This window comes from Protopterus annectens, chromosome 11.part0 (assembly GCF_019279795.1).
Source record: "Protopterus annectens isolate FY-2018-M chromosome 11.part0, PAN1.0, whole genome shotgun sequence".
Lineage (NCBI taxonomy): Eukaryota > Metazoa > Chordata > Ceratodontiformes > Protopteridae > Protopterus > Protopterus annectens.
This window is the reverse complement of record NC_056745.1, coordinates 69,993,190-70,005,957: the sequence shown is the minus strand read 5'-3', so window position 1 is coordinate 70,005,957 and position 12,768 is coordinate 69,993,190. Positions and strand designations below refer to the sequence as shown.

The following is a 12,768-nucleotide window of genomic DNA, read 5'->3' as shown; positions in this document are numbered from 1 at the left end:
ACCAAAGTAACTGAATGAACAAAAATACAAGAAATGTATGACCCCGCACTTGTCTATTAAAACTCAGCAACAAAAATGTCATTAATTGATGTTAATCAAATCAAATAAATGCACTGTGTTCCATATTTGTTTTCAGTTCAATTCAAAATTACTTTTAAAAGTAGGTAATTTTTTGGTGCACTATTTTAAGCCCAGTTATCTGTGCGCACATCATTTTCTCTATTGTAAGTCACTGATTTTTCTTTTACTTTTATAATACAAAGTACACATGATTAGACTGTACTTCTTTAAATAAATTATGAATATGTAAAGAATTGTTTCTCTTCTGTTTGTGTGTGTGGGGGGGGGGGCATGCCAGTAGAGTCAAGATAGGCATTTTCCAAATTTCTGATACACAAAGCCCAAAAGGTTCTCCTTCACTGACCTAAACGGTATATGACACATCAGTAACTCAAATTCTGTAAGACTATGCTTTTAATTTGGCAAAAAAAGTGATATCTAGTGCTTTGCATTGACGGTGGATATAGTTTGTTCTGTAAAATCTCATATTTCAGTAAAAAAAATGCCCCACTCCGGGTATGGAAAGGTGACCAACCCAACTTAAGTGTCTTGTGCATTAACTCACTGTGTGCATTAGCCAGTCACACAGACACCTGGAAAATGGCATATTGCTAAAAAAAAATGCTAATTTCTGAATATGCAGAGAATCATTACCCAAGGACTCATCAAGGAGGGACCGATAAGCAGATCAGTAAATTGGGTAAGAGACTGTTACTTGTACTTTTCACTCTCTGTAATTTTGTATTTCTAGGAAAACAAATCTATCAATGCAATATTATTTCTTAAGTTCATAGGTTCATAGGTAGATACTAGGCTATCTGCCCTAGGGCATTTATAAGCCTAGCCAGAATGTATTTGGCTTCTGCCTCCCTATTAGATTAGCCTACTGTGCCTCTGTAAAGAAGGTCACAGAAGGTACCCTTTTAAGATTAGTTTACTGTGCCTCTGTCTAGCAGGGACACAGAAGAGATCCCAGGGGTGAATTTGCGATTTCCCATCCACGCGTCCAAATTTCGCTTGAAGAGGGTCAGCGAGGGGCTATGTCTAACATGAATTGGGATTCTATTCCAGAGTGAGTGGAGCCTCTGGGAAATGAATCTGTCCCTCCAGCATGTCCTATTTATTTTTGCGCTGAGGTTTAGGTCCCTGGAGCGTGTAGCTCTAAGGGACTTGGATTTTTTGAGGTGGAGCATGTCCATTAATTCTGGGTTTGACATGGCTTTGTACGTCAGGCCTCTGAGTAGGCGGTAAGCAACTGAGTAGAGCTGGAGTTTCTTTAGTCGAGCTGCATAGGACATCTGTTTCTAGCCCATGATCCTCTTGGTGAGGTACATTTGGGGTCTCTCCAGTTGCTGCAGGTGTCGGGTAAGGTACATCCCAAAAGGGGCATTGTATTCAATTATGGGCCTGATGAGTGACGAGTAGAGGGGCACAATGACCTCTCTTGATCTTACAATTCTTTCAAATGTGCATGCTGAAATTGTCTGTTTGCTTTACACCCTTTTTAACCTGTCCACTGAAGCTTGAAACAGTATATTTTTGTTTCTGCCTCAATTCTTCTTAGCCTGCTTTGATTAATACCAAAGAATGCCATCTGGGAAAAGCTGCATGTTAGACCATTGCAAACTAGCTGGGGATTTATTTTCATGTTGTATATACCCTTAAATAGTGGATGCGTTAACCACACAGTTGAAATGTCAGTAATAATTGATCCTGTTTGCCTTTTCATTTTTCCGGTTTGCACCTCGTCTTAGCATGTCACTGTTTATTCGTGCTTTATGCTTCAGTGGTGTATGTGAGACATTTCTACTTTAGTATCCCTTATAAAATCATATTTTTGTCCCAGTAAATGAACTGTGTGTAGAGAGCAATTCTGCTGTTCGTCTGCTTAGAACTGTGTTCATTTCAGAACAGATCATTAAAGTATCTTTAAATATAGGTTATTTAGAAAACAGACTGGAAATAACAAATAAGAAAAAGCAATGCTCACAATGTTTTATTCACAGTATACTAGACAGAGTATATTAACAAGAATATCATGATTCGCACTACAAAGTGCACGTATAACAGAGAAAAAGGATGATAAGGGTAATATTTTCTATTTTGATTAAAATTAACTGGCACTGACAGAGGCATCCAAATGAGGTCATAAAAATAAAAAAAAATCATTACAGTGAAATGAGTGATCAGATTAGAAATAAAACTACAAGTAAGCAATTGTACATTCTCTCATTATACATAACCAGAGCGTTTTTTATTCTGAAAATAGTACACGCCATGCTAACCAGGGTATCTTTGCAGTTAACACTCATGGTAAATTTCATGAACTATCATAATCAGATTATCGTAGAGGTCTTGCTGCACACTTGCAGTGAAATCCCATAACTTTATTGTAATGTGGGAATGTGAGAAATGCCAGGGCATAAGGAGTCCAGGTGGGAGTTGCACACTGTCATTAGGAGGTTAAAGGGCAGATTAGATAAGTAACAGGTGTGAACTACTACTCAGATAGTCTCTTTCATGACAGCCGTAAAACTTTGTGACAATTCCACTTGTTTGATGAGCCCACCAGGGGGCAAGTCAAGTGGGCCAGAGAATAATTGAGCAGTTGTATTCTGGTTTTTAGATTTACTCATCTAGAGCAGGGAACAATCCATAGACAAATATAACAATTTCTGTGATATGTTTTATTGTCTAGTAAATACTGAGCAGTTGCTGACTATTGCTGTATATATTTATTGATATTTATAAAAGCAGTAAAAGGAGTTATTTGTCAATCTGTGCTATTGGGGATATATTGAGGAAATCACTGAGTCAGCTCAAGCCAGTTAATATTTTTTATTTTTTATTTTATTTTATTTTACATTTTGTTGACCGGGATAGTCCGACTGGATGCATGTCCATTTTCAGCGGAGGCCCGGGTAGAAAAGTTCCAAGGGTAAGCAGATACAGAATTACATAATACCAGCATTACATATTACAAACAGACTATTTACAGAGATTACATAAGTAAGCAAGTTAAACAAGTTCCATATGCAATTGAAGAGAGCTTACATCTCAACTGATAAGTTCTAGAAATCTGGACAAAGCTAAAATTAATGGGGGGGTGCAAAGGCCTAAAAGTAGGGATCATTTTTAAATATTGCCCTCACAAACCTACAAAGTTGCTAGAATACTTGGTTATGTGTTATCATGCATTTTCTGAAGGATATGAAGTCAAAATACAGGTGTATATCATTATTTGGTGACTTCAATCCTCTGTGATTTGTAAGAAATTTGCCAATAAAACATACATTTTAAGAGGAACAGATTAAAAATAGAAGGTAAATGTCTGAACATTCTGCAAAAATCTGGGCAGTTGAGAGGTACAGAAGTGAGTTTTTATTTTTTATTGTATTCTTTCCTATAATGTTAACCATTTTATGAGACATAATAATGTTCTGTGTCGATCCTGTCTACTTCAGAGGCCCAGCGCTGCTTCTTGGACCTTATAAGCAGCTCATAATTCATTCATTCTTTGTCTGATACCTGCCTTATCCTACCTAGGGGTCAGTTAATGCATCCCAAGCAACATGTACAAGATTTAGAGCCAGTGGAAGATGGGACACCAGTCCATCTCAGAATTCTGTAACTGTCAATATAGCTGTGTTCCAACTCTGTGTTATTTAATCTATATACAGTTATTTTGCTTTCTCTCTCTTTTCTGGCCTCTGTCTGCTGTTACACCTGTCACCTTCACATATTTAAACAAACCAGAGGTAAAAAAGTTACAAAAAATACTAACCTTTATGGAGTCCCTCTGATTATTGTCATGTAATAAAGCAAGGTTCATACAGAAAGGGATGTTACCCCATTACTTTACATGAATATATATCTCTGGTTTAAAGGGTCACAACAAGTTCAGACTAAATTGTAAATCGGGTCTATATTAGAACATCGAAGTTTCAAAACTTCGAATGTTCTAATATCGATCCCTATTCAGCGAAAGCTGAAAATATCGAAGCAATAGAAAACCCAATTTTTTCCTAGGGAAAGAATTAGGTTGTCCATTTCTGTTGCTTCGGTATTTTCAGCTTTGTGGTGGAAAGTTACGGGTCGGGTTCAGGTAAGTGTGCGATTGAGTGCAGGTTAGATTAGTTAGGGTTAGGGTGCGGGTTAAGTTAGTTAGGCTAGGGTGCGGGTTAGATATGTGTGTGAGTGTGTGGATGTGAGGGTTAGGGCGGGTTAGGTGAGTTAGGGTTAGGACACGGGTTAGGTATGTGTGCAATTGTGTAGACGTGATGGTTAGGGCAGGTTAGGTGAGTTAGGGTTAGGGCGCGGGTCAGGTAAGTGTGCGATTGTTTGGACGTGAGTGTTAGGGTGGGGTAGGTGAGTTAGGGTTAGGGCGCAGGTGAGGTGAGTGTGCGATAGTTACGGACCTTAGGGTTAGGGTTTGGGTTAAGGTAAGTGGATAGTTAGTGGTATGTTCATAGTTTAGTGTAGGGTTAGGTGTAATATTTTAGGTGTATGTGTGTGGATTGCTGTTTGTTTGGTGTGCTTGTGTTGTGTATATGTGTTTTGGAACAGCAAATTTTTTCCTTAGGAAAAAATTCACTCTTCTGTATGTTCAATGTTTTCAGCTTTCGCTAAATAGGGGTCGATATTAGAACATTCGAAGTTTTGAAACTTTAATTTTCTAATATAGACCTTTGTAAATCAGATGTCTGTATGACTTTTAAATCTGATTGGCCGTTTGACAGCACCTGATAAAATGTTACCTCATTATTATCACTGAGAGAAAAAATACAGAATGACAATGAAGCAGGTCTTTTAATGAGGCCCGATAAATTTATTTATTTTATTTATTTTACATTTGTTGACCGGGATAGTCCGACTGGATACATATCCATTTTCAGCGGAGTCCCGGGGAGAAAAGCTCCAGACTCATAACAATTTACAATTTTAGGTAGATAGCATTAAGTAACAGTGAATACAGAAAGAAAAACAGATAGTACAATAATTTCAGTTACAGAACATACAGGCTGATTACAGGCATAGCAGAATACATCCATCCATGAGGCAAGAGACATACTTTAAGTTGTGGTAGTAGGTAATTTTTACCTTATTACTAGGGTTTAGGATATTTTATTAAGGCAATAATACCTAGATTAGTTAGTATGGTTGATCAACTTGTTTGGATGGACTGGTAGGGTAGTTTGTTTGAAGTTAAAGTAAGGTAATAAATCACACGACCTCTCACTTTTTAATCAGAAGTTGTTTTCATAATTATGAGTGGGCCAGCACTGCTCTCCAGAATATCACTCCACCCCCAAAAAAGGGACAGAAACAGCTTTAACTAATAAACTTATACTGGTAATGACACTTCCCTATCCAACACCAATTTACAATCCTCTGTTACTTCAGAAAACTGAAAAGCAAAGGTCACATTGTCTGTGTTATAAAACATACTAACCCATTGCTCTGTGTGCCTTATTAAATATACTAAACCATTGCTCTGTGTGCCTTATTAAATGTACTAAACCATTGCTCTGTGTGCCTTATTAAATGTACTAAACCATTGCTCTGTGTGCCTTATTAAATGTACTAAACCATTACTCTGTGTGCCTTATTAAATGTACTAAACCATTGCTCTGTCTGCCTTATTAAATGTACTAAACCATTGCTCTGTGTGCCTTATTAACTGTACTAACCCATTGCTCTGTGTGCCTTATTAAATGTACTAAACCATTGCTCTGTGTGCCTTATTAAATGTACTAAACCATTGCTCTGTGTGCCTTATTAACTGTACTAAACCATTGCTCTGTGTGCCTTATTAAATGTACTAACCCGTTGTTCTGTGTGCCTTATTAACTGTACTAAACCATTGCTCTGTGTGCCTTATTAAATGTACTAACCCGTTGTTCTGTGTGCCTTATTAACTGTACTAAACCATTGCTCTGTGAGCCTTATTAAATGTACTAATCCATTGCTCTGTGTGCCTTATTAAATGTACTAAACCATTGCTCTGTGTGCCTTATTAAATGTACTAAACCATTGCTCTGTGTGTCTTATTAACTGTACTAAACCATTGCTCTGTGTGCCTTATTAAATGTACTAAACCATTGTTCTGTGTGCCTTATTAACTGTACTAAACCATTGCTCTGTGTGCCTTATTAACTGTACTAAACCATTGCTCTGTGTGCCTTATTAAATGTACTAAACCATTGCTCTGTGTGTCTTATTAACTGTACTAAACCATTGCTCTGTGTGCCTTATTAACTGTACTAAACCATTGCTCTGTGTGCCTTATTAAATGTACTAACCCATTGCTCTGTGTGCCTTATTAAATGTACTAAATCATTGCTCTGTGTGCCTTATTAACTGTACTAAACCATTGCTCTGTGTGCCTTATTAACTGTACTAAACCATTGCTCTGTGTGCCTTATTAACTGTACTAAACCATTGCTCTGTGTGCCTTATTAAATGTACTAAACCATTGCTCTGTGTGTCTTATTAACTGTACTATACCATTGCTCTGTGTGCCTTATTAAATGTACTAAATCATTGCTCTGTGTGCCTTATTAACTGTACTAAACCATTGTTCTGTGTGCCTTATTAAATGTACTAAACCATTGCTCTGTGTGCCTTATTAAATGTACTAAATCATTGCTCTGTGTGCCTTATTAACTGTACTAAACCATTGCTCTGTGTGCCTTATTAACTGTACTAAACCATTGCTCTGTGTGCCTTATTAACTGTACTAAACCATTGCTCTGTGTGCCTTATTAAATGTACTAAACCATTAATCTCTGCAGGGGTGTAGCCAGGCATGCTCTTTATACTCTACTGAGTACATTTTTCCAGGCACCACAGTGATATGTTTTTTTCCGGTCATATTATGTCTGCAGTTGTCTAAATGAATGCCTGTAACAAGTGCAATATTACTAATCTAAAGCATTGCCATTAGTAGTTTTAGGGGAAACAGCTGAAAATGTTACATTTATCAAGTGCTTGGGGGGGCACCATTTTGAGAGATGTGTCCATTTTTAAGTGATAGGTGTCCAAGGGGGGTAACAGTAAAAGCTTGTGAGTACAAAATGGAATTTTCTTGCTACACCCCTGACTCTGTGCACGTGTGTCATTGTCTGTTTAATAAAACATACTCAGCCATCACAGTGTGTACATAAGTGCCATGTACACATGCTTAATAGGATGAGCGCCATAGCAAAGCATGGAAGTGTCCCTCAACAAAAGAAAGTACCCACAATTTTGAAAATGAAATAAATCTGCTGTATAATTAGTGTGCCAAAATGGTGTAGCACTTAGTATTGTTTTACTATCTTACAATGACTAGTCCTCTGATTCCATTCTCAGTTGGGTTGCATACCATTTTTTCATGTCTTCCCTCTGTAACTGTGGGTTTTGGCAGGGGAATATAGCTTCATCCTGCATCCAAAAGGCATGCTAGTAGATGAATTAGTGTTGCTTCAAAGTGCCCATCAGTGTGTGTGTGTGTGTGTGTGTGTGTGTGTGTGTGTGTGTGTGTGTGTGTGTGTGTGTTCGTGTCTGTATACAAGACACCTGCAATGGACTGGCATCCTATCCAGCACTGATTCCATGCCTTTTATCAACCACTTGCCAGGCTTGACACTGATTCTCCCATGACTCTTTATAAAATAAAATGGATAATTAAAATAAATGAATGAAGTATAATCAAAATATGGTGATTCTGGCCATGAGAAATATTTAGTATACAGTCATCTGTTTATATTTAGCCCACAACATTTAAAGTTATGTCCAAGACCCAATAGTGGTTCAGTCAGGTATAACAGGATGGTATATAATGTGCATTAAAATACCATAAAAGGCTTATTCCTCAAAGATATTGGCCTCTCTGTGCAAAGCTAAAATTGTACTTGTACATACAGTCATGAATGTTAAATTCTTTTTAATAATTTGATTGACATATTTGCTTGTGTGACATGTTTTGCAGTGGCAAGAGAAATTTATCTGTAGGATTGCATTATTTTTTACCCCTACCCCCTTTGGTTTATCACTTAAAGCAAGGCATAAATTGAGACATTATTGAGAAAATATTAATCGTGTTTTATTATAATAAGACAAAGTAATGATAACTTAGTAACAGACTCGAAATGGAGGTTACTGTTATCTGATCCCAAAACATTTAAAACCTTAGGAGACTACAAATCAAACTAGCAACTCTCCCAAGGTCGAAAAACGTAAAATGCTTGCAATATTGTACAAACTTGGAGAAGGGGGAAAAGTGATTAAAAATGCAACACTCAAGTTCCTTCTTTTTCCTGAGTCTAACAGCAATTATTTATTTATTTGTTTACCAGGTAATGTCCGACTGGGCTAGAAGCCCATTTTCAGCAGAGACCCAAGGAGAAAAACTCCTAACATACAGTTGTGAATTCTAATGCTAACAAATATAACAATATTAATAATGATAGATAAGAAATAGTGTATACATCAAACGCAAACAATTACTTATGTATAGACATGAAATTCTAACTAATACTTAGGTTCATAGGTAGATACTAGGCTATCTGCCCTAGGGCATTTATAAGCCTAGCCAGAGTGTATTTGGCTTCCACCTCCCTATTAGATTAGCCTTCTGTGCCTCTGTAAAGTAGGTCACAGAAGGTACCCTTTTAAGATTAGTTTACTATGCCTCTGTCTAGCAGGGACACAGAAGAGATCCCAGGGGTGAATTTGCTATTTCCCATCCACGCGTCCAGATGTCGCTTGAAGAGGGTCAGCGAGGGGCTATGTCTAACATGAATTGGGATTCTATTCCAGAGTGAGGGGAGCCTCTGAGAAATGAATCTGTCCCTCCAGCATGTCCTATTTATTTTTGTGTTGAGGTTTAGGTCCCCAGAGCATGTAGCTCTAAGGGACTTAGATTTTTTGAGGGGGAGCATGTCCATTAATTCTGGGTTTGACATGGCTTTGTGCGCCAGGTATAGATCGCCTCTGAGTAGGCGGTAAGCAACTGAGTAGAGCTGGAGTTTCTTTAGCCTAATTGTGTAGGGCATCTGTTTGTAGCCCATGATCCTCCTGGTGAGGTACTTTTGGGGTCTCTCCAGTTGCTGCAGGTGTCGGGTAAGGTACATCCCAAAAGGGGCATTGTATTCAATTATGGGCCTGATGAGTGATGAGTAGAGGGGCACAATGACCTCTCTTGATCTAGATGAGAACCCTTTCATGATAAGGTGGGCTATATAGAAGGTCTTTCTAACCACTTTGGCAACGTGATTATCAAAGGAGAGATTACTATCTACATTGGTCCCCAAATCTCTAATTACTTCTTCCGTACTTAATGGATTACCACCTATGTGGTAATTTGTGGGCACCTTGTTTTTCCCAAAGGGGATGACTATGCACTTTTTAGCATTTAGCTTGAGGCCGTGGCTCTGGCACCAAGCATCCATCTCTGTGAGACCCTTTTGGAGGATGCTTGTGTCAGTTGGAGATTTGATTATGGCCCCCAGTTTGCAGTCATCTGCGAACTTTGTCAGCCATAATCCCCCCGTGTTAACCTGAACCTCAGAAAAGTATATACCGAACAAGAGAGGTCCCAGAACTGAGCCCTGTGGGACGCCACTTGTAACTGGTTTGGATTCGGACATGGCACCTGCGATTCTGACCATGTGGGTTCTATCTCTGAGCCAGTTTGCAACCCATCTTGTGATATAGGGGTTGATATTTAAGCTGGTAAGCTTATTTAAGATGCCTGAGTGGGGTATTGTGTCGAAGGCTTTTGTGAGGTCCAGGTAGGCTGTGTGGACTACCTTGCCCTCATCTATGGCTTTGGTAACTGTTTCAAAGAAATCAACTAGGTTTAAGAGGCAAGATCTGCCCTTAACAAAGCCAAATTGGGTAGGGTCCAGTGTCTGGAGGCTCCCAATGTCTTTGTTTATGAGTCCCATGATAATACGCTCCATATCTTTACAGACCAGACTAGTCAGGCTTATGGGGCGATAGTTTCCGGGGTCTGTTGTGGCATCACTTTTGTGGAGTGGGACCACTGTAGCTGTACGCCATTCTTTGGGTACATATCCTGTAGTAAGGCTAAGTTTGAACAGTGACTTAATGTGAGGGTTCATTTCTTCTTGGAGCTCGTGTAAGACACAGCCTGGGACACCGTCCGGTCCCATCGATGCTGTGTTTTTTGCTTTGGAGAGGGCAGCTTTCACCTGTGCATCTGTGATGTCAGGGAGGTTACATTCAGTTGGGATAGGCATTTGCTCCTTTGGGGGAAGGGGAGTTTGCGCTGAATCTGTCTGCCAGGATGTTGGCTATGTCTGTAGGTTCGGTATATTTTGTACTGTTATGCAACAATTCAGAGCATATCTGGGAGTTTCCGCCCATGTTCCTGACATAACTAAAGAAGGCCTTGTGATTATCTTTAGTGTCTAGGGCAATTTTTCTTTCGAAGCTGGCCTTTGATGATTTTATGAGGGATCGAAGTTTCTTGCTAATACTGATCAGAGATGCCTTCCCTTTTTGGGATTTTGCTCTGTCATGTAGTAGCTTCCTCCTTCTGTTGTATAGCTTATTTATGGCCAGGGTCCACCAGACTGGTTTCCTGTTTTTGGAGGAGTGAGTCTTGGTTTTATTTGGGATAGCACGATCCATGCATTCCTGCAGGTGCTCATAGAATGCATTTGTAAAGGATTCTGCGGATTGGGCTGTATTATCCTCTGGCCCAGGGGCTTTGAAGGATTCCACCTCAGTCTTGAGAAGTGCAAAGTTGGCTTTTGAGAAATTCTTTACAGTGATTTCCTTGGCTGGGGGTGGGGATGGGATATGGATGTCCAGGGAAATTTGTTTATGGTCTGATCTTACCAATGAGGGGTTTACCTCTGGTGTGGAACATAGAGTCCCCATGTTTGTGATGACGAGGTCCAGTATGTTGTTCCCTCTTGTGGTAGTGGTAACCAGTTGTTCCATTGCGTTAGAGTTTATAAATTCAAGGAACTGTTGGGTGAGGGTGTTTGGGCTTGAGTAGTTTTCCCAGTTAATGCTTGGGTAGTTGAAGTCACCCAATAACATAGTGTTTGGAGAGACATTCATATTCTCCAGTGTTCTCAGGAATGCCAAGTGGGGTTCCTGTAATAGGGAGGGTGTTCTGTAGCAGGCTACAAACTGAAAGGCAGTTTTGTCCGCTGTTAGTTGCACATGGATGGTTTCCAATGCTTCGTGCAGTGCCACTAACCTGGAGGTGTAGGTATCTTTGATGAATATAGATACTCCCTCTCCTTTTGTGCTTCAGTCCAAGTTTTGGAGTCGAAACGCATGGTATGAGTTATAACCTGGTAGTGCTGTGGTGCTCACAGGAGCCTTGAACCAGGTTTCTGTTACTGCACAGACATCGATTTTCTCCATACTGAGGAGAGCCTCGAGTGCGTGCATCTTGAGGTTTAGACTTCTGGCATTGAGTAGCATTACCTTTAGTTTTTTTATCCTTGGGTTGTCTATGGAGGTGGGTTTGTCCTTTGAGCCTTGCCTAAAAAAGGCACTATGGGGGTGGCAAGAGCCTTGGCCAGTATACAAAAGCCTAAGGGTGACAGGTGCAAGCCTTCCCTAGCAAAGCAACGTGGCTTGTCAAGCATGTCATCCTAGGCTGACAGACACTGGATCCCCTTTGAATGACACCAATACTTTAGCCAATTGTTGAAACTGATCATTTTGTCTTTATACTATGGCATCATTCTTGGTGAGGGCAAGATGCTACTCAAGGTCAGGGTCATACCAGCCTGGGCTACATGGTCAGAGAGCTCCTCTGTCTCTTTTCATGTAGTCCAGGGAGGTAGTCTCAGGTCATTCACACCAGCATGGACAATGACAGAGTCATGCTTGTATTTGCTTTGGAGTGACCTGAGTGCTTGCATTATGTGGCGGATCCTGGCACCCAACAGGCAGCTTACAGTGACCTTCTCCTTGTTCAGTCTGGTGAGCGGGACGTCAGTGTGCCGGACAATAGAGTCCCCTATAACAAGTGTATTTGGTGTGTTGTTTGGCCTTAAGGGCTGTGACTGTGAGGCACACTGATTTTGTGAGATATGTGATTCATGGGTATTGTTGAGGGGTGGTTGTTGCTTGGATATCTGCTTAGGAGGTCTTTGCTGTTTAGGCAGATTTTAATTTAGAGCCTCCGAGTATGTTTTTGTGTGTTTATGTGTTGGGTATGCAGATGCAATAGGTCTGTGTGAGACTGGATTTGTGGTGTGGGTGGTTACCTTTTCCTCCTGACTGACTGTGCCAGTCTTGGGTTGAGAGAGCTCTGCCTCCAGTTTGGCTGTGTAACTGCATCTCTCACATGTATTAGAATTTGTTGGAAGGAGAAGAGGGTTGTCTGTGTACATAAGGCAATTGTAACATTGCCTCAAAATTCCCAGATTCACCAGCTGGACTGGAGAGTAACCTTGAAACTGACCCTTGGACATACCAGATTAGTATAGGGAACTGTTTTTTTACTGATCAGATTAGGGAAGGGAACTGATTTTTCACTTGATCAGGAAGGACCAATCGGGAGCCTAATACTTATGAGAAGTCAAGGAGGGTGTAGTGTTTTAGTTAGTTAGTGTTTCCTTATAAGAGCTGAGCAAGTGCAGGGCTTTAGTAAGAGAATAGAGTGATTACTTTGATATAACAATATACTGCGGTGGTTTTGCTGTGGTAGCATTGTCGCCTCATAGCAAG

General features: G+C 39.9%; 1 protein-coding gene across 2 annotated transcripts in view; it reads left to right on the top strand.

Moving 5' to 3' along the window:
• PRICKLE1 (prickle planar cell polarity protein 1) overlaps positions 1 to 12,768 on the top strand; it is a 682,914-nt gene that overhangs the window by 434,940 nt on the left and 235,206 nt on the right. The window lies entirely within an intron of this gene.